Raw genomic sequence first — 22,823 nt, forward strand, 5'->3', positions numbered from 1 at the left:
TGCCCACAGCAGTGGTGCCCTTTACAAAATGGCCCCCCAAGTGGTGCCCCCATGCAGTGCCCTTATTAGTAGTGCCCGCAGTGGTACTGCCCCCATTGGTAATGCCCACAGTGTTAATGCCCCCAGTAGTAGTGCTCCGATTGGTAATGTCCCCTACAGTAGTGCCCCCATTGGTAATACCCCCAATAGTAGTGCCCACAGTAGTAATGCTCCCTATAATAGTGACCACAGTTGTAATGCCCCCAGTAGTAATGCCCCCTATAGTAGTGCCCACTGTTGTAATGCCCCCATTAGTAGTGCCTCCAGTACTAATAACCAATTAGTAGTGCGCCCAGTATTAATGCCTCCATTAGTGCCTCCAGTAGTAATGCCCCCTATGTTAATGCCCCCATTAGTAGTGTCCACTGTAGTAATGCCCCCTATAGTAGTGCCTCCAGTAGTAATGCCCCGTAAATTAATGCCCCCATTAGTAATGTCCACTGTAGTAATGCCCCTATAGTAGTGCCTCCAGTAGTAATGCCCCCTATATTAATGCCCCCATTAGTAGTCTCCACTGTTGTAATGCCCCCAGTAGTAATGCCCCCTATAGTCGTGCCCCCAGTAGTAATGGCCCCCTATACCCATGCCCCCAGTAGTAATGCCCCCTATAGTAATCCCCCCTATAGCAAGCCATGCTGGTGCTTCTGAAAAAAAAATACAATTAAAAAACAAACACAATACTTACCTTAAGCCCCGCTCCGGCGTCCACTGCCGTCCAGTCCGACCGCGGCTTCACCACGGATCTATGGGAGAAACGTCATGACGTCTCTCCCATAGTGCTCTCTGTGGGAGCCGGAAGCTGGAGCTCAGGAGTGAGCTCCAGCTTTTGGCCATCGCTGCAGGGAGGGAGCCGGGTGCCCGCTGATAAGAAATATCAGCGGGCGCCCAGCAAATGGAGCCTCACTATGGCTGCTACCGGGAGGACCGGCGCTGTTTTTTTTTTTTTCTGGTATTTTTTTTTTCACTTGGGGACTCAGTGGCGCCCTCCAGGGGTTGTCGCTCTGGGCGACGGCCCTGTTAGCCCACTCCTAGAACCTCCACTGTGTATGGTGTGTGGTGCACATGGGAACTGGGTCCAGGGTGGCCCACACTGCACACCCTGCATCCACATAATTATTATACTTACTTCTCCAGACTCCTGCATTGGCCAGGGCTGCAGACCAAAATCCCTGGAAAAATGGTGGGGCGGCCATTTTCCCAGTGATTTGTGCATGCGCAGTAGAGATGTCCCCAGGTACATAGCAGGTGCGCCATGTTCCCAGAGCAGTGGCGTAACTAGGGCTGGGCGAACGGGGCATGTGCCCTGGGTGCCGTAGGACAGGCGGAATGGGGGGGCCCTGCCGGTCATGGTCCAGCTCATCCTAGTTAGGTAGTGTAGCGCTGACCACAGTGTGTGCGGTCAGTGCTACACATTTACACAGGACCGACGCTAGGCTTCCTGTGCCCAGCGCCGGTTCTCCCCCTGCGCGCTTACTCAATAGCGCCAGGAGGAGGGTGGGAGGTGGGCTCAGGCTGTGCAGTTCACATCGCCGCCAGCGCTGCGGCAATGTGTGTGCTAACCAGCAGCCAATGAGAGTCAGACAGACTCTTATTGACTGCTGCAGTGCCCACTGCAAGAGCCGGGCTGGAGCTCACCCATGAGCTCTGCCTTCTGGCTCCTGCAGTGGGTAATGGGAGAGACGTCATGACATCATGTCTCTCCCATAATACAGAGCGCGCCAGCCCGGGAGGACTGACGTGCGGTGGCGGCGGGAGCAGTGGTCGGAGTGTGGATTCAAGTAAATGTTTTTTTTTTTTACTTGTGTTTCTGCACTATGGGGGGAGCACTGCATTGGGGGGGAGGGGCTACTACTGGGGCCACCATTACTGGGGGGGACCTCTACTGGGGGTGGGGCACTACAACTGGGGGGTCTACTACTGGGGGCACTGCATCGGGAGGGGGAACCTCTACTGGGGACTACTACTGGGGGGGGATCTACTACTGGGGGCACTATATAAGGGGCTTACTACTAGGGGCACAAGGGAAACTACTACTGGGGACACTATATAAGGGGCTTACTACTAGGGGACCACTACTGGGTGCACTAAATAGGGAGGACCGCTACAGGGGGCACTGTATAAGGGCACTGGATAGGGGGGATCACTACTGGGGGGCTGCATAAGGGGGGGCAATACTGGGGGCACTGCAAGGGGGGGACTACTGCTGGGGGCACTATATAAGGGGCTTACTTTTTAAGGGGCACAAGGGGTACTGCACTGGGGGGACCACTACTGGGGACACTAAATAGGGAGGACCACTACAGGGGGCACTGTATAAGGGGCACTGGATAGGGGGGATCACTGCTGCAGGCCTGCATAACAGGGACCACTACTGGGGGCACTGCATTGGGGGGGACTACTGCTGGGGGCACTATATAAAAGACACTGCATAGGGGGTACCACTACTGGGGGCACTGCATAGGCGGGACTAATACTGGGGGCACTATATAAAGGGCACTGCATAAGGGGGTACCACTACTGGGGGTACTATATAAGGGGTACTGCATAAGGGGGACCACTACTGGGGGCACTTCATAGGGGGAACTAATGAGGGGCTGCATAAGGGGGACCACTACTGGGGGCATTGCATACTGGGGGCACTGTATAAGGGGAACTATTGGGGGGCTGCATAAGGGGGACCACTACTGGGGGTACTGTATAAGGGGACTACTATGGGCCTGCATAAGAGGAACCACAACTGGGGACATTGCATACTGGGGGTACTGTATAAGGGGCACTACTGGGGTTAAGGTGCATACGGAAAGGAATGTTCAGAGTGACGATAAAGGGGTGTGTGTCATGTTGACATGCCCCATTTTTAAGTGACCACACCCATTTTTCCGCACATAGGGAGGGGCTCCAAATGCCCTAGTTACGCCACTGTCCCAGAGACCTATGCATGTGCAGTAGACTCTGTAAAAAAAAAGCCAGGGTCTATTGTGCTGCCAGAGAAGAAGGGCCCCTCCACGGAGGCTGCACACAGGCCCCCTCCTCTCCTAAACTGCCCCTGATCCTGCCACAGTCTGTCTGACAAGAATCAACTGTGCCATGCAGCGTTGTGCTTAATCTGCGACTTTGTTCTAATTTAATTGAGGCAAAAATACTAATCTTAAACGCCTAGTACGCTATAAGAGGCTTTGGATGCCTATATGATACGACATAGGTGCTAGACTAAGAATTAGGTATGAAATTCTGGGAATCAATTCCTGTGGCAGAGAGTTCATGCATCTTGTGCTATATGGAGTAAAAAGGATGGGTGAATGAGGACGCATCTGTATGTAACGTTGGAATTTGCTGAACATGTGCGTGCAATCTGAGGGGAGTCTGTGTGGTGGAACCAGGGCCTTAACTAGGGGTGTACAAGCAGTACCATCTCACAGAGCGCAGAGCTCTGTGGGCGGCACCTCTGCTCACTCACGGCCCCTGCATCTGACTAGCAGGGTGCCTGAAATCTTTGCAGCAGTGCTGCCTGGAGCACCTTTAGGACGCTTCAGATGTGCAAACCTCAGCCCTCACAGCCACCCGGATCATCCTGAGGATGTTCCGTGCATTGCTGTAATTCCCGCCGATTGTGGCCTCATCCCCTCTGTAAGACATCACATGGAGGGGAGTGGCCTGCACCGGGTGCCTGGACCCCTAGTTCCGACTCTAGGTGGAACACCAACTAGGCATTGGGCGCAGCCTAGAAGCAGCCCCAAGAATAAGATACAAACCTTTTACAATTCATGGTTTCACCAACCAGCATCATATTACTTTATAAAAGGATCAGCTTTATGTAGACTATTTGGATTTGTAGGCCTCTCCCTTTTCTGACCCAGCATTTTTGCAGAACATTTGGAAAAACAGTTGCTTTGGCATAGATGTGGGACCTGACAGCTAGAAATAGACATATAAACTCTAAAGCACATAACCAGATGCTCTTAAATGGGATGTAGTTTCAATTCCCAACTGTTGGGACTCCGGCGCTTAGAATGCCGGTACCGGAATCCTGACACCAGGGGTAGGGGTAGAGTTAGGATACTTACCGACAGGTTTCAGTATCCTAACTCTGTTGGGATGCCGGCATTAGGATTCTTAAACTATTGTATTAATAATAGGAATGTGCGGTTCGGTTCTCCAGAAATCAGAATCCACACGAATTTCGTGAATCCGGGTAAATCCGAGTCGCGGTTCTGATCTCCTGAGAAGATCCGGGTAAATCTAGGTCATGGTTCTGATCTTTTTGCGGTTCGGAATTCGGATTTTAAATCCAAATTTTGTGTTTTGGATTGCATAAATTACATGATTTTAGCTGTTTTTAAAACTTTTTATCTATTTTTTTTTAAAAAAATCCAGATCCAAAACCAAAACACTTGAGGGTGTTTTGCAAAACCAATCCAGATCCAAAACCTTGAAGGAGATACAAATCCAAAACCAAAAGACGGGGGTCGGCGCATATCCCTAATTAATAATAAATTGATTCACCCTCCCACAACTAGTACAGTACTTGCCTTATTAATGATCTTGCAGTTCAAAGAAGGAATAATTTTTTTACAACCTGTATTCTGATGCAAATTGAGTTGAGTATATTCCCAATGTCAGGGGGTGTGAAGATTAGCATCATATGTCGTTGTGTTAATCTGTTCCCACCATAGAGAACTTGCCAAGCTCTAGAGCAACACTTGCCGTACAGATATCCCTACAGTTTGTTATATGACTACTTGAAAGTGTTTTGCTGTCATGTTTAGATAACTTATAAGTAGGCACTATAGTTTGGGCAGGAATATCGTGAGCAAATAAAGCAAACAGGGGTCTGTTATAGAACTGTACACCAACAGATAATTACAGCTTTCATTCTGTGGTACTGTCGAACAAGCACCCTCTATGTGTGCCTATGTGTACTGTCCGACCTTTGCGGAATTATCTCAGGGTCAGACCACGCACTGGTTATACTTGTAGATGTTAGCTTTTTGGGTGTAGTTGCAGGTACCATATAAAGCGTCCTAATATTAACGTCTTCTGACTTAAGATATAGTTTGTTATTTAAAAATATCTCCTAGTGCCAAACTTTGTTAACGTGAAGTCAAGCAAAAAAAAAAAAAATGAATAACTCATAGTGTTGAAATTGTACATTACTCTCATTGCTGCTGCGGCTTAGGGTCACTGTCATCGTACTCGCAGATAGAGACCTGTACTTGTGCAGCGCAGATCGTGCAAATCTCTAACAATGGGATTTATATACAAAACCATCAGGTCTGAATCAGACCATTTGATTGTATATGTACAGTCTGATTTTTAAGTTGTTGATTTTGTCTAATGTATGTTACTGGTTTTTACTACATAATTTCTGCTGTTTTGAATGTGAACACACTTTTCAATGTTGCTTATGGTTCTTGGCCACCAGATCACTGTACATAGGGCCTGATTCAGAGCCGGACGCAATTAGCGCTTGCTCGTCCAGAAAATAGGAGTGGCTATTAAAATGAACCGTTCGCTCTTTGCGGTCTGTTCACGCCTCTAGGTCTTAACGAGCGAACAAAACTTGCGGTCGTTTTTTGGGAAACTACGCCCCCTGGCCGCTCGCATCCTACGTCATGTCCGCTATTTATTAGATTAATCGAGTACATCGACCAGGGTATGAGCTGCTCGCTATTCTTGTGGTTGGTTTTTGCTACCACAATTTTGCAAGCAGTTCTGGCTATAAAATAACCCAGTGACGTGGTCAATGACGCTGCTGTTTTACTTATGCACACCCATAAAACGCCCGTTTTGACCTTTAAGCACGCCTGCGATCGGATCTCCACTCCCCGTTTTCAAGCACCGTTTTCAAGCCCCTTCCCCTAGAAGCCTAGACTTTGCCGCTGAGCGCAGGAATTTCAGCGCCACCACAATGGTGACATCATCATTGATTTACACCACTGTAGGGAAGCCCATTGTCACGCCTGAGGTTGGAACAAGTGTGAGAGGCTGTAGTGAAAACTGAAAAGGCTTGCATGAATCGGGGTGGCTTGAACCATGACATGCGTTGAGGGAAGTTAGGAGGCAGTGGAACTGCTGGAGGTGAGGAGCCCAAAGACGAGGACAGTAGGGAACAACTTTATTAGACTGAAAATTGAAATGGAACTCTAGAGGTAGAATCGGATACAATGTAGCAGAATCAATGATATGGAATTGATGAAGCAAGGTCAGATTGGGACTGATACTGTAGAATCGTTGGACTTGAAATGATGATATGGAATTGATGAAGCAGGATCGGATTGGAACCGATGTTGGAGACAATCGCATTGGAACTGATGTTTGGTGACAGTCAGGTTGGGACTTATGTTTGGACACAATCAGGTTGGAACTGATGTTAATGGATTGAAAAACTGTATCGGTTTGAGACTGATGTTGATGAATTGAAGAACTGAATCGGTTTGATATCGATGATGATGAATTGAAGTACTGGATCGGGTGGAGACTGATGATGATGGACTGAAGTACTGGAGCGGTTTGAGACCAATGTTTGAATATATTGGCTGGGACCGATGATTGAAGATATCAGCTGGGACCGATGGTTGAAGATATTGACTGGGACCGATGGTTGGACAAATCGACTGGGACCGATGATTGAAGATATCATCTGGGACTTATGGTTGTAGTTAGGAACAAGTCTCAGTGGATAATCCAGACTGGAGCACAGATGGAATGGAGACTTGCAACCAGACTTGGAACTGGAATGATACGGAATGGAACCGTTCAGATACAAAGTACCTGAGAGCTCAGCACAGAGCTGTAACTTCAGCAGAAGTGACGTTGTTCTGGCAATGTGGGCCAGTCAGGAAAGAATTTATAGGAGTGGATCCCCATGGAATGGATGCTGCGATCAGCTGATCTGGGAGCAGCACTCTGGAGGAGAGTCAGGTGACTGAATCCAACATGGCTGCATCCATACTGAGTTTTGGAAGGACCTCTGCTGTGCAGCCTGAGTGCTAGCATGCTGAGTAACACACTGAAAGCACAGAGTAGGAACAGTGTGGACAGGCCTCATAGCCAGCTGGATGCGATGTGCAGTGCAGGGAGTGATGTGTGGCCACAGAGCAAGCGGACCTCAGCGCTAGCTGGAACCAATATGTGAAAAATTAGTCAGGATCGCGACATCAATCCTATTTCAAAGGTTTTACATTTTCCCTGCCTGTCAGCACCGATGTACACGTGGTAACCTGCATCGCAGCTGCTGTTCAAATGAGGTCGCGCTACTTACTCTATCAATGTTGGAAATAAAAGAGACCTGAGACAGGCCACATCTTCAGAAATAAATAAATTAAAAAAGTAATAAATTAAATATAATGCTAAAAATTAAGTAAAAAACAGAAATTAAAATAAAGCTGTATGTCTAGTTCCTATAAGAATATTAAATCTTACATAATATACGGTACACATATATATCCTAAGAAAGAGTGTGATAGTAATCAGGGTACACAAAACCTGTTCTCAGTTTAAATAGCACAGAGTAAAGCCGTGTCACAAAGTTATGTTATCTCTCTGGTCATGATGAGGTTAAACATTAATTATAAAAATGTAGAGATAAAGTGATATAGCACAAAATATGTGGAAATTATACTACAAAGTTTGAGTAAGTAGCATCCAACTCAAGCACGATATAAAACTCAGAGATAGTCCCCAGTTATTGCTTTATTGCTATGAGGTTCCCAATCGTTACTGGAAAGGTTACTATTCTTCATGTCCTGCAATCAGACACTTTAATTAAACTCTAAACAAGCTGAGCTGTCTGCTGTAATAGCTATGTATGGTTTATTGTATTATTATTGTAACATCCTTTATGTAACTGAAACCAAACCGCTTTGCTGACACTACAAAATTATAATTTAAAAAAACAACAAACATATCCAGTTGTACTTCTAAGGACTACTGATTACTTTCAAACATTTCCACAGTCCTTTGAGTCATTATAGACTAATCCTCATCCTAACACCTAGTGCCTAACCCTAACCCTCCCCCTAGTGCCTAAACCAAACCGCCCCTTTCCACAGCCTAACCCTAACCCTTCACCAAGTGCCTAACCTTAATCCTAACACTAATCATCATGAAAAACTACGTGTAGACTTTATCTGTGTCAAACATTTGTGCTTCGATCTTTGGCCTTTTAAGTGTCCACCATTTAACCATGTCGACCTTTTGACCCTCTTGACCTATGGACCATCTGGTGTAAATATAGAAGAAAGATAAGGGCATCTGGACACTTATCTCCATATTTGCTTCCGTACAGACACCGTGGGGGAGGCTTATCAAATCTTGGAGAAAGAGAGATGAAGTGGAGAAGTTGCACATACCAACCAATCAGCTTCTGTCATTTATCTAAAACAGCCTGTAAAATGTCATGTAGTAGCTGATTGGTTGCTATCTCTCTCCAAGATTTGATAAATCTCTCACTATGTGCCATCATCAGCAAATCACCAAAATTATGCACTGGTGCACCAGGATGCAGGACTACACTCTGTCGCCTCCTCTGAATATTAGAAGTGCGGTAAGGTACAGTAGGTGTAGAGGTGATGTGTGCAAAGCAGAGCTGCCCTAACACCCCATGGTGCCCTAGGAAAGACACTGGCTCAGCCCACCCCCATCCTCATATACATACATTATATATATACAAGCACAGTAAGCAGTATAAATACAATGCACCATAGTAAGCATCACAGGAGTACAATGCATGAATACAAACATAACAATAACACAAAACACAATGTGAGAGACATTGCTGCTAGGATGCATGAATTCTATGGCATCCGCTCCTGGTCTCTACAATTCATTTATAAACCAGGTTAAAGGAGATTCCATACAATCTTTGATGTGACCACACTGCTTTTATACATTCAGTTATCCGGTACTCCACAGATGATGCCACTTTCTCTCACCTCCTGCAGTTAAACAAGTCCTTTATAAAAGACTTATGATTGGTAGCATTTATATATGTGTGTGTGGGTGCGGAGGAACAAGGAAAATATTTTCATTGTCGTTATTGACAGAGTGAAATTTAAGCTGGGTACACATTATACTATCTATCGTCCAATATATCATTCCGAAGCAGATCGGAACCATATATCCAACACATTGTTGAAGCTGGATAATTGGCTGAGACAGGATCGGTTTAAAATTAAATCTGCGCGATGCCATTTTGCGAATGGCAATGAGGCGCCATTTTGCGACTGGCCGCCCAGCGCCATTTTAGTGATTCTCGCCCATTATAAGTACATACGGCGATGCTATTATTTAGCATTGTGCGATTCCCACGCAATAGAAAGAATAACTCGAACCAATCCAGTACTTCAATTCACCATATAAATACAGACAGTCTCTAAAACATATAAAAGGATCAACCCTGCAAAACACATGCCATGGTGTACTCCACAAACACGTAGTTGCACAACGCTAACTAGCGTCTTTTCCCAAAACCCCAATACTTACACACTGCACACTTACATAAAAGGTTCCCTAGCATTAAAGTGTAATATTCAAGGTTTATTCAGTATTATTAATGTTGTGAAATAAATGTAATTTGATGTCTAAGGTTTAGTACATGGTAAGCAGACCGTGTTTGGTGTTGTACTGATCCACTGTGTCTTTGCAGATTTCCGGAACCATCAGTGAGAAGATCGCAACATGTGTCTGCAAACTATGGACTATAGAGAGTTAAACATTAAAATGTACTCTGTAATGTAACCAGCTTAGATTTATTATGCAGCGGGAAAAAGGACACAAAGGGCTGTTGTAGGCTGGTTTGTGTCCATTCGAATTGACCTATGAACTATACTGTAACAGAAGAAGCAGGAAGAAGACCCAATGGAATCAAGCCAAACTGTTCTATTGTATTGCCTATCTCTGCTAGTGTATATATGTGGGCTCTATAAACTTGGATGCCAGTCTTCTTGCCTTGCTGTTGACGGAGGTTTCTATATTGATGCCGGTATCTGGGTCCAGAGCGCGTACGTATGTAACAACTGTACCTTGGGTCTGTATGATTTATTTGTGCTAATTGTATTTAGATCACAGAGTGTAACCATTTGTTTTTATATTGAATAATAACTTTTTGTGCTTTGGAACCAAACTCAAAGTCTGAAGGCGTTTATTTCTTGTGCGATTCATTACGCTAAATAGCGACAATATTAGAAGGTATAGGTAGGAATCGATACATTGTAGAGTGTGTATGCCCAATCCGTAGTTCACTGCCGTCAATGAATCGTCCCATCTGCTGTACTGCACATCGGATGGGACAATTCCATGGTCCATGCGTTGTTGCTACATACAGCATGTAAAGATACATTGCTATGTCTTACTCTGGATCGTATAGTATGTCCTCGTAGCAATGTATCATTACATCGCAACGATGGGTCGCACCGCCGTATAGTGTGTATCCAGCTTTAGTGTGCAATGTCAGAAGCTCTGGAGCCACTGATAGCAATACTGTACTCACTTGACCTCTCCCTTAGCTGACCTACTGTAGGTCCACTGGCACTGTCTATCAGTAGTGGCAGCTGGCAGGCCACCTTTGGCCACTGATCCTAGGTGGGGACCTCAGTCGCCTAGCGGGTAATCTTGCCCTGGTGCAAAGAGCTGTACAGTGTTAAATCATAAGCTTCAAATTAAAGTCCAACCTCTTCCCATTTCAGTACTATATGTTTTTATTCAAATTAATATTTCTGTTTCTATCCTAAAATATTTATTTGTTTATCCTCATTTATGTCCTAACCATGAGAGTAGGGAATCTGGCTTTGTGTATTGCATGTGGCAACTTTGTGCGTGTGAAACTTTTATTCTATTGCTTGGGGTGCCCTTGGAAATATATGGAATTTCTCAGATCATCATATTATATTAACATCAATACATCTGAACATCATTCATCTTGTGGTCTCTTTCAGTTGATATTATTGATTGAAATTAGGGGTGAGCGGGTTCGGATTTCTGAAATCCGAACCCCCCCGAGCCCCCCCGATCCGAGTCCGATCCGAGTCAGGCTCGACTTTTCCCGCCTGACTCGGATCTGAAATCGAGGCAAAACGTCATCATCCCGCCTTCCGAGTCTCGCGGGTTTTGGATCCTATATAAGGTACCCGCGTCGGCGCCATTTTCTCACTCGGCTGTGGACAGTGAAGAGGGAGGGTGGGAGTTAGGGCTGGCTGGGCTGTGTAGTGTACTGTAGTGTAGTGCTGCTGTTGTTCACTACTTCAAAGTCCATAGGGGTTAGCTGTATTGTGCTGTGCTGCTGTTGTTAATAGGGGCTGTGTCCACTACTTCAAAGTCCATAGGGGCTGGCTGGACTGTGTTGTGCAGTCAGTTCTCCATAGGGGCTGTGTCCACTCCAAAGTCCTGTGCAGTGTCCCAGTCCTAAAGGGGTGCTGTAGTGTTGTCCAGGGGGTGCTCTGTCCATCAGGGGTGCTCCCCCCAAGTGCTAAAAAAATAATATATTTTCTGTGTTTGTGAATTGTGTGCGCAGTAGCCGCACGTGCATCAACAAAGTAGTGCCAACCGTGCGCCTGTGTCATAAGTAAAGGGCCGGCTGGCTTGACCGTTAAAGGGTGCTGTAACCCCCAAAGTACACTCCAGTCCAAACAAAAAAAAAATTATTTTCTGTGTTTGTGAATTGTGTGCGCAGTAGCCGCACGTGCATCAACAAAGTAGTGCCAAGCGTGCGCCTGTGTCATAAGTAAAGGGCCGGCTGGCTTGACCGTTAAAGGGTGCTGTAACCCCCAAAGTACACTCCAGTCCAAACCAAAAAAAAAATTATTTTCTGTGTTTGTGAATTGTGTGCGCAGTAGCCGCACGTGCATCAACAAAGTAGTGCCAAGCGTGCGCCTGTGTCATAAGTAAAGGGCCGGCTGGCTTGACCGTTAAAGGGTGCTGTAACCCCCAAAGTACACTCCAGTCCAAACCAAAAAAAAAAAATATATTTTCTGTGTTTGTGAATTGTGTGCGCAGTAGCCGCACGTGCATCAACAAAGTAGTGCCAAGCGTGCGCCTGTGTCATAAGTAAAGGGCCGGCTGGCTGGACCGTTAAAGGGTGCTGAAACCCCCAAAGTACACTCCAGTCCAAACCAAAAAAAATATATATATTTTCTGTGTTTGTGAATTGTGTGCGCAGTAGCCGCACGTGCATCAACAAAGTAGTGCCAAGCGTGCGCCTGTGTCATAAGTAAAGGGCCGGCTGGCTTGACCGTTAAAGGGTGCTGTAACCCCCAAAGTACACTCCAGTCCAAACAAAAAAAAAATTATTTTCTGTGTTTGTGAATTGTGTGCGCAGTAGCCGCACGTGCATCAACAAAGTAGTGCCAAGCGTGCGCCTGTGTCATAAGTAAAGGGCCGGCTGGCTTGACCGTTAAAGGGTGCTGTAACCCCCAAAGTACACTCCAGTCTAAACCAAAAAAAAATATATTTTCTGTGTTTGTGAATTGTGTGCGCAGTAGCCGCACGTGGATCAACAAAGTAGTGCCAAGCGTGCGCCTGTGTCATAAGTAAAGGGCCGGCTGGCTTGACCGTTAAAGGGTGCTGTAACCCCCAAAGTACACTCCAAACCAAAAAAATATATATTTTCTGTGTTTGTGACTTGTGTGCACTGTAGCCGCACGTGCATCAACAAAGGAGCAGCGCCAAGCGTGCGCCTGTGTCCCATAAGTAAAGAGCCGGCTGGCTAATTTCTTAAAGGGTGGTGTAACCCACAAAGTGCACTACTCTCCAGCAAAAATAAAAAAATATTTTCTGTGTTTGTGTGCGCAGTAGCCGCACGTATATATCAATAGAACATAAATGGAGGACCAAACTTTCTCCGATAAAAATAAAATAGGGAAAGATCAAGAACCACTTCCTCCTAGTGCTATTGCTGCTGCTGGGAGTTGTTCATCATCCCAGAGAGGAAGTAGGAACATCACTACTTTTACTAAACAATTGACCCTCCAACAGTCCCTAGCGATGAGGATGAAGTACGACAGCAGTCATCCTGAAGCAAAACATATAACTGAGGCCTTGACTGATATGTTGGTGTTAGACGTGCGTCCGGTATCCGCCATTAGTGCAGTGGGATTTAGACAATTGATGGAGGTAGTGTGTCCCCGGTTCCAAATCCCGTCTAGATTCCACCTGCATCCTCAAAGCAGCAGCGACAAGCGTGCGTCTGTCTGTTAAAGGGTGGTGACACCCTCAAAGTGTGCTACACAAACAATAAAAATATTGTTCTTTTTTTTTCTGTCTTTGTGAATTGTGTGGGCTGTAGCCGCACTTGCATCCTCAAAGCAGCAGCGACAAGCGTGCGTCTGTCTGTTAAAGGGTGGTGTAACTCTCAAAGTGCTCCAAAAAATAAAAACTATTTTTTTAATGTGTTTGTGACTTGTGTGCGATGTAGCCGCACTTGCATCCTCAAAGCAGCAGCGACAAGCGTGTGTCTGTCTGTTAAAGGGTGGTGACACCCTCAAAGTGTGCTACACAAACAATGAAAATATTCTTCTTCTTTTTTCTGTCTTTGTGAATTGTGTGGGCTGTAGCCGCACTTGCATCCTCAAAGCAGCAGCGACAAGCGTGCGTCTGTCTGTTAAAGGATTACATCGGTGACAGCATCCAAGTAGGCATGTCAGACAGTCCGTACCTGTACTGGCAGGAAAAAGAAGCAATTTGGAGGTCCCTGTACAAACTGGCTCTATTTTACCTGAGTTGCCCCCCCTCCAGTGTGTACTCCGAAAGAGTGTTTAGTGCAGCCGGGAACCTTGTCAGCAAAAGGCGTAGGAGGTTGCTTCCACAAAATGTGGAGAAGATGATGTTCATAAAATTAATTATCAACTCTTCCAGGGAGACCAGCCTCCAGAACGTACAGAGGGACCTGTGGTTCCAGCGGGGACGAATTAATACTCTGTGCGGATGAGGATGTACACACTGAAGAGGGTGAGGAATCGGTGGATGAGGAGGATAAGGATGACATCTTGCCTCCGTAGAGCCAGTTTGTGCAGGGACAGATTAATTGCCAGCTTGTTTTGTGGGGGCCCAAACGAACCAATCATTTCAGCCACAGTTGTGTGGCAGACCCTGGCGCTGAAATGATTGGTTTGTTAAAGTGTGCATGTCCTGTTTATACAACATAAGGGTGGGTGGGAGGGCCCAAGGACAATTCCATCTTGCACCTCTTTTTTTTCTTTGCATTATGTACAGTTTGGGGCCTAGTTTTTCAAACTGCCATCCTGTCTGCCACTGCAGTTTCACGTCTAGATGGGTCACGTGTTTGTGCCGCCCACTCGTGTCGCTTAGCATAGTCATCCAGCTACCTCGGTGCAACCTTTTGGACATAAAAACACTATTGTGAGGTGTGAGGTGTTCAGAATAGACTGGAAATGAGTGGAAATTAAGGTTATTGAGGTTAATAATAGCATAGGAGCAGAAAAACCCACAAATTCTGTGATTTTAGCTGTTTTTATGCTTTTTTTCAAAAAAATACAGATCCAAAACACAAAACCCAGAACCCAAAACACCGAATGGTGGTTTTGGCAAAACCAATCCAGATCCAAAACACGAAGAAAGATCCAGATCCAAAACACAAAACACGAAAAGAGGCCGGTGCACACCCCTAATTGAAATAGGAATTATATACATAAGATTTATCCATATGGCTCTGTGTTTTGAAGGTATTCTATACTCTTTTTAATATGCCGATGTGGAACTACATTTCCCAAGATGCAGGGCAGTAAGGGACGGCTAGTACAACTTGTAGATTTATGTTATGTTATGTAAATAAAACTCTATATAGTATCTGACTCTGTATGTAAAATAGTGATATATCATCTCATACTTATAAATAATTATAACGCATATAGCGTGTGTCATTCCTCTTATTCTTTGTATTCAGATAGGACTACATTTCCCAGGATGCTAGATCATGAGAGATGCCCTATGAGAACTGCGATCATGGCGATCGCTCGGTCACGTGATCGCGGCATTGATCACGCGGCCGGGCGAGAACCACGTGGTATACACTTGATAATATGGAGCATAATAGCTAGAGATAGATACATCATTATGACGTGGATTAACATTTTTCTGAATATAGAACCTTCCCCCTAATCACGTGACTTTTGCCAGATCACATGACTGGGACATACTCTGAATATAGAATCTTCCCTATAGTCACATGATGGCATTTAGATCACGTGACCGGGATTGGAATACAGGAACTAATATAATCAGGTAATATATCTTTAATATAAAACAATCTATACATTATTAATCTTTCTTTTATTATATTTGTATAACATGTATTAAATGGGTCTGCCTCCACTATATATTTTTAATCTTTTGTTGTTGTATTAATAAATAAGCTGTCAATTGTATTCAGGTGCTAATTAGCACTAAGATCAGGCAAGGGGTATAAAAAGGCCCCACTGACCACATGCGTTTACACCTTTGAAAAAGCTGTTAGCTGATACAGCGAAACACGTTAGGAGACCACCAAAGAGACCACTGGAGTATTTCCTCATCTGCCAAGTGTCCACACACACACAACGATTGGATTGACCAACTTGGATCCATCTTCCTGGAATATTTTGTTTGCCTGGGGACACTTACTGCACTTTTGTCCATCCTCAAAGATTGGGATTCTTCAACAGAAACAGACAAATCTCAGGTGCACAACTCCAAATTATTAATAATATATATAAATGCAATAAAATTTTGCAATCAATAAAGGTTTTTAGCATAATCATGGCCAAGGTTATGGGCCTACCCACCATATCCAGGTAACCTCTTTCGGGTAGGTCCCTAGGGTTCAAATCCAGAGCACAGGACCCCCCAAAAAATTGGCCCAGCCAAGCTGCCCCAGGGCACCACCATAGTAAGAAAAGTACAGTGTAAAGAGATAGTTAGGAGCAGCTGCAGCTGCATATAAAGAATGAAAATAAAAAAGTGAAGTACATATATATTAAACACACAGTGAAGGGTTAAAAAGTGTTATAAAGGAAAATGTGTTATAATGCAGTGCCCTGAGACAGATCAGCCAACACAATCCAGGGGGACCCATGCCCCAAAAATGAACCAAAGTTGCACTACAGTATATAACTTGTAGGACTTACCTAGAATTGTGCCTAATACAGTGTGCATATACATTATCATACTCCATGCTTTTAAACCAATAAGGAAGGGTGCTAGTCCAGAATTTGGGGGGTCCTGCGCTCTGGATTTGAACCCTAGTATGTTAGGGACCTACCCGAAAGAGGTTACCTGGATATGGTGGGTAGGCTCATAACCTTGGCCATGATTATGCTAAAAACCTCTATTGATTGCAAAATTTAATTGCATTTATATATATTATTAATAATTTGGAGTTGTGCATCTGAGATTTGTCTGTTTCTATGCCTGCAATTAGTCTCATCAGGTATCACCTCCCATTATATATACAGTCAGGTTGTGCAGTCCAGAAATCTTTCCCATAGATTCTTCAACAGACCCTGCCGTACAGTTTGGAGGACTCCAAGTGCAGCATACCATTGTATGTCAATAGGAGTATCCTCCTATCAGTATTAGGATCTGGTAACTATACCCTGGACATTTGAACTATACACTAAATTTGGTGTGTCACGATTCCATCCAGTGTCCTTGCCTTTGGAGTTCATACATTTCTAAAATTATCCAAGTGACATTATTGTGCATTCTTTCCCCCAATATTTGGCATATACATTAACAGGAAGTGTGTTGATGTGGTCTGTACCTAATGTATACATTGGCTTATTATCCATATAGGTTCTTATCGATTTTAGTGTTTAACATTTTTATTAAAGTGACCTATATGGTCTATATAATTTTAACAATATTTGTGACAGTGTTTGTGTTAAATTCAGCAAAAAGCGCCACTTCATTCTGTGTGCCCTTGGAAATATGCAACATGGAGACTCCAAGAGAAGGGCCTCATTCAACACGGATCGCAAGTCTGCAATTGCATGCTGTGAAATTATGCAAATGAATGCGATCGCAGTGCGATAGCAGTACTATACCAAGACGCCCACCACTGTATAAAGCCGCCCACTTCCCATTACATACATACCCGAGTCAGCAAAAACATCAGTAACATTGAGTAACATCGGACCCACACGCACAGTAATGGATGATCTGAACCTGACTCGCAAACTGCAAAACTTCCTGTCGCCATCTAGACCCCTGGCTGCGTATGCAATCGCCGGGTCTCATTTATGGACGCCCCTGTAATGGCGTTCAAACGCACAGGCAAGCCTGCATTCCTTCGACCACCTCCCCTCTCCACCCCCAAACAGTGCTTCCTGTCAATTACTCTGCGATGGCTCTGTTTATCCGCTGCGTTCGCTTTCTCGATCGGCTGGTTTGTGCATGCACGCCAGTGGCAAACGCAGGATTACCAGCAGGGGGTTTCCAAATGCTTAATTTTATAGCGAGTATGGCCTGTCCATGAAGAGCGAAGAATTAGTATTTAGCCAGCTTTAATAAGCGTCATACAAAGTGTATTGTGTGTAATAATTCCAGCATATAGAGGGCCAGTGATCACACTAAGCCATTAGATGTGCCAGTAAGGCCATCCTGCCTGAGCTGAACGTATTTATTTTAGATGTGGGCACCATTCCAAACTATTGGAGCAAGTCCGGGAGCCTGGAGGAGCAGCATGTCACAATTGGTGTCTGCGAGTTACCTGTCTCAGGTGTTGATCGGGTTTCAACGGAGGCCGGCATGACTGGAATCACAGATAATGTAAATAGCTCTATTTACAAGACTTGGGTAGCAGTGAAAACTGCCTTTGATGATAAATGACAGGAACTGGAGGGATCGGACTGGGACCGGCAGGAAGACTTGTTGAATTGAACTGATGAACTAAGAACTTGACTCTGGACTGGAACAACGTGGACTGAACTGATGAGCTTGGAACTTGACTCAGGACTGGAATGTGACAATGGCTGAAGGGAAGTCAGGTAATGCTGAGACGAGGGCTAAACAGGGTAATCTGGAATTACTATGACAAAGGCTAGAACTCAGGTGCAGGCTGGACAGGATAATTGGAAATAACAGGTTTCTGGAAGGATTGGGTAGGTTTGGGAATTTGCAGGCTGGACAGGATAATTGGAAATAACAGGTTTGAGGAAAGATTGGGTAGGTTTGGGAATTTTAGGTTCAGGGAGGGGAGTAGGTAGGTAAAAGGGGCAGGAGTTGATCCACAGCAGGAAGCAAGGCAGGGTGACACGATGCAGGTTTACAGAGTGCCAGGGACCAACCAGGAGTAGGACTAACAGCAGAGCACAGGCCAGGTATGCTGTAACAGGACGTCTGGATGCCAGGTATTACTGTAGCAGGTTTTCGGGATGCACCAGAGGTTGCTGTCAGCAGGCTTACTGGATTGCCAGGTTTGGCTGTAACAGGTTTTCTGGAAGCACCGGGGGTTGCTGCCAGCAGATTTACTGGATTGCCAGGTACAGCTGAAACAGGTTTTCTGGATAGTGCCAGGGATTGCTGTAGCAGGTTTCAGGGACAGACTTGAATGCATGAACCATACACCACGGGAAGACGAGATGTTCAGGCCCAGAATGCTATCAGGAGAGGATATATATACCATGGGTCTGGCAGCAATTGGTGGATACGGACAGGTGGTCTGATAGTAGCATTCTGAGTGGTGAAAGGCACAACATGCAGAGGGAGTATTCATCTCTGCAGCTCTGAGACTCAGAACCACATCTGTGATTCCAATTAGGGCTAGCAGTGCTCACAGACAGAGGAGAGGCCAGGTGCAATAATCAGAGCAAATCCTCCAGGCAAATTACACACACAGATCCATGGGGGAGCTGACAGGGGTAAGTCCCAAGGCAAAAAGGTGAGGTCGTGACACAGCAGAAGAACCTAGCACTGCCCTGGACATACTCAATATGTACATATTAGGCTCTATAGCAGTGCATCTCTAACAGTGCATGTTTTCCAGATCTTCTAGTTGGTGCACAGGTTATTTATTACTGGCTGATACATGTTAAAAGATCCACAGGTGGTGCTAATTATTTAATTTGTGATACTGAGAAGAACATGCAGCACTAGTAACAATCTATTATATTACTATTTCTATTGTGGTCATGGTATGGGCTGGGGAGGGGGATTTCCAGGCAGATGGAAATCCCCCATGCGTTTGCCTATGCACGCAGTGGTGCACACGCATGCACAGAATGCACACATCAACCAGGTGCATGCGTCCACAGACTTGCGATGCAAGCTGAATGAGGCCCAAGACCCACAAACTGGGTTATGTTGCAGAACTGCACATTAGACAGAGGTGCAAGCTGCCTCATTTATTGTAAGAGTTCGGCTTTGGTTTCATCATTTTGAAGAATTTATCATTTAAGAATAGAGGGCCTGATTCAGAGCCGAACGCTCTGACCAGAGCGCTCGCTCTGAATCAGGGCCCTCCTCCCTCAACTTGGAGCGGCCTCATGGACGCTCGCATAGCTGTGGGTTACCATCCACAGCTATAGCCAGCGTCCATGATGATGGTCGCGATGGTCAAGACCATCGCGACCATCGGATTGCGACGAGACCCTGCGGTAGGGTCTCGGTGACCGCAAGCCCTGGAGTGATTTTGGCTCTATCAGAGCCAAAATCACTCCCACTGACATCACTACTGATGTCAGTGGGGCCGGACTCAGACGGCTGGCGTTCCCATGGGAGCACCTCCGTCTGGCAGCTACGCCCCCGGCACCCCACCAAAGGGGGCGTGCTGTCACTCACCATCGACAGCACCCGCCCTTTGGTGCGAGACCCCGAGCGACGTATTCCTCGTCGCTCGCCGGGTCTCGCGCTTGCGCACGACGGAGCTCCCTCCGTCGTGCGCAAAAATACAAATAATAGAGAAACAGACATAACGCTGGTACAGAGGGGGTCATTCAGACCTGCTCGCGAAAGGGAAGTTCGCTCGCAAGCGCATCGATGTTTGGTGAATGCGCATGTGCACGACGGAGGGAGCTCCGTCGTGCGCATGCGCGAGACCCGGCGAGCAACGAGAAATACGTCGCTCGGGGTCTCGCACCGAAGGGGGCGTGCTGTCGATGGTGAGTGACAGCACGCCCCCTTTGGTGGGCGTGCCGGGGGCATGGCTGCCAGACGGAGGCATTCCCATGCTTGCGGCAGCGAGACCCTACCGCAGGGTCTCGTTGCAAGCCCGATGGTCTTTGACCATCGCGACCATCATCATGGACGCTCGCATAAGCTGTGGGTGGTAACCCACAGCTATGCAAGCGTCCATGAGGACGCTCCAAAAACAGGTAGGAGGCCCTGATTCAGAGCGAGTGCTCTGGTCAGAGCGTTCAGCTCTGAATCAGGCCCAGAGACTGTTAGTTGACATAACTGTGGTAAAGTACAGTGTAAAAAAATGAACTAGATAGGACATAGACAGCGGCGTGGATAGGGTGACCCCCAGGGTCTTGATTCACTAGACACGACCATGGTGGACTTAGACATACCCCTTGGGCAGCGCAGAGCACGCCACTTTCATCAGTTTATTCTTTTAGTGTCTGATTAAACAAGCTTTACATTTCCAACTTTCTAAGCAATATGTGTTTACGAAGAAGGGTCCAGACATCTGTAATTCCCCTACCATTGGCGCATCTATAGTGGGTGCAGGTTGTGTGGTGCACACGGTCCAGGAGGGCCAACACCAAATACCATGCTGCACCCATATAATTACACTGACCTCTCCGGATTCTCGCACCGCCCAGAGCAGCAGAAATCACCGGGAAAATGGCCGCTGTGCAGTAGAGTCACCGGAAACATGGCTGAGGAATGTCATAATGAAGGTCAACATTGTGAATGATGAACAAACATACCACATCCTCTAAAATAGCACACATTTGAATATATTGAGTTTGCCATGGCACAGAATAGCTGTGGAGGACAACATCTGGTTTGCACTCATGCATCCTGGAAAATCACAATAGAGTATTACAGTAATGCAGAGACACATTTTCATTGCACAAGTGTATAATGTATAGCTACCATGTAGCCTATCTCTGAGATATTACATGAATTCACTATAACTTTGTCCTAACAGCTTTCAAAAATAACCTGGAGTCTTATCACACCATTATAAATGATTAGCAGATCCTGGCAGTATACACTGTACCTTGAACATCTGGCCATTAACATGTCCTTCTCAGCCTCACTTCAATAATAACACTTCATAATCTAGTCAGATACTAAATTTAAAATAGATATTACAATGTAGTCTATGAAGTTTGTGAAGTATTTTCTGCACCCACTTAGAAACACTACTGAACAAGTGATAAGGCTTGTCTGGCTTCTATTGCGGTCAGAATAATTGGACGACAATATTTACGTATTGTACGTCATAGAACATCTGAAGTACAAAGTAGTCTCACGGGAAAAATGATAAAAAGCATTATCTGGTTTGGACCTTAAAATACTGTTTAATGTTTTTCACCTACAGTAGCTATACATGTGCAGAGTGCTTACTGTCTTATTATCTCGGGAAACGTGTATTCCAACTAAGTGTTTTTGCGTCAGTGAAAGCCTTAGAGGTCGCGCTGTCCCTGCGGATCATTTAAAAAAGTTTCTTACCCAGGTTAATCCCATAAATAGTTTCATTAACTTTTTATTACTTTGCTAAGAAAACTTGTAGAGGTGATATGTCTATTAACACCTGCGGGCAAAGTAAGCTAAAGATACAATTAAACACTATATTGTACTATTATCAAAACATTGAAAACATTTTTTATTTTTTTTTACAAGTTCAGGTTTCTTAGCAAACTGCGATGAAACAACACATTGCTCTTTCGATACTGTAACTTTTAAAACAATGCCTTTGGTGTAGGATTTTTGCCAATTTCATAATTGTTTGATTTTTATTGGGCAACATCTGGGTTCTAAAGTGGCGAAAATGTTCTGAAATGTTAAACCATTCGTAGTTATTGTGGTGATTTTATTCCATGTACTATGATTGAATTTCATGGGCTTGTAAGGCAGAAAATGTAATACATTACATATATATATATATACTTACAGTAAAAGTTAGTTTAATAAACAACAAAAGCGACTTAAAGTGCCATGACCTTCCTTGAATTCACATTTTAAGAGTGTCTTCAATACCGCGTCAAATCTGAAAACCCAGAGAATATCCATTTTCATTAAAATAGTGCATTTTATGATTATGTTTTGTCTACAACAAATGGCTTAACGAACAACGGCTTTAAGTTTACATCAAGCTGTCTCTGGTGGCCGAGATTCCTTAAAGTGTTAACTGGATATCTGAAAGTCTTTATTTTCTAATTATATTCTGTCTTTCTTGCATCAATCTGCTATGGAAAAGAAAGAAAACCGGGCGTCATGGCGTGTTATCCCATAAGCTGCGATCAAACGGTTCAGTACAACTACTAAGCAATTTGAACACAGGCATACATTTGCAATGATTTCATTGGACAACAATACAGACTAAGGGGGAGATGCATCCGACCTTCTAAATAGGACAAGTGTAGGAGTTAACAATAGCAACCAATCAGATTATAGCTATCATTTAACAGAATGTGCTTGATAAATGATAGCTATAATTTGATTGGTTGGCTATGGGCAACTTCACTACTTGTCCTCTTTAGAAGCTTTGATTTATATCTCTCCCGTAGAATCGGAATAAGTGAATGCAGCCATTTACATTATTTAATAGTGCAGGACTATGTGTGAACCTTCAAATGTGGTTAATATTGTTTTATGTTGTTAAAAGTGTTAGACGCACTTTA

Source organism: Taudactylus pleione, unplaced genomic scaffold (assembly GCF_031769625.1).
Source record: "Taudactylus pleione unplaced genomic scaffold, aTauple2 ptg000276l, whole genome shotgun sequence".
NCBI lineage: Eukaryota > Metazoa > Chordata > Amphibia > Anura > Myobatrachidae > Taudactylus > Taudactylus pleione.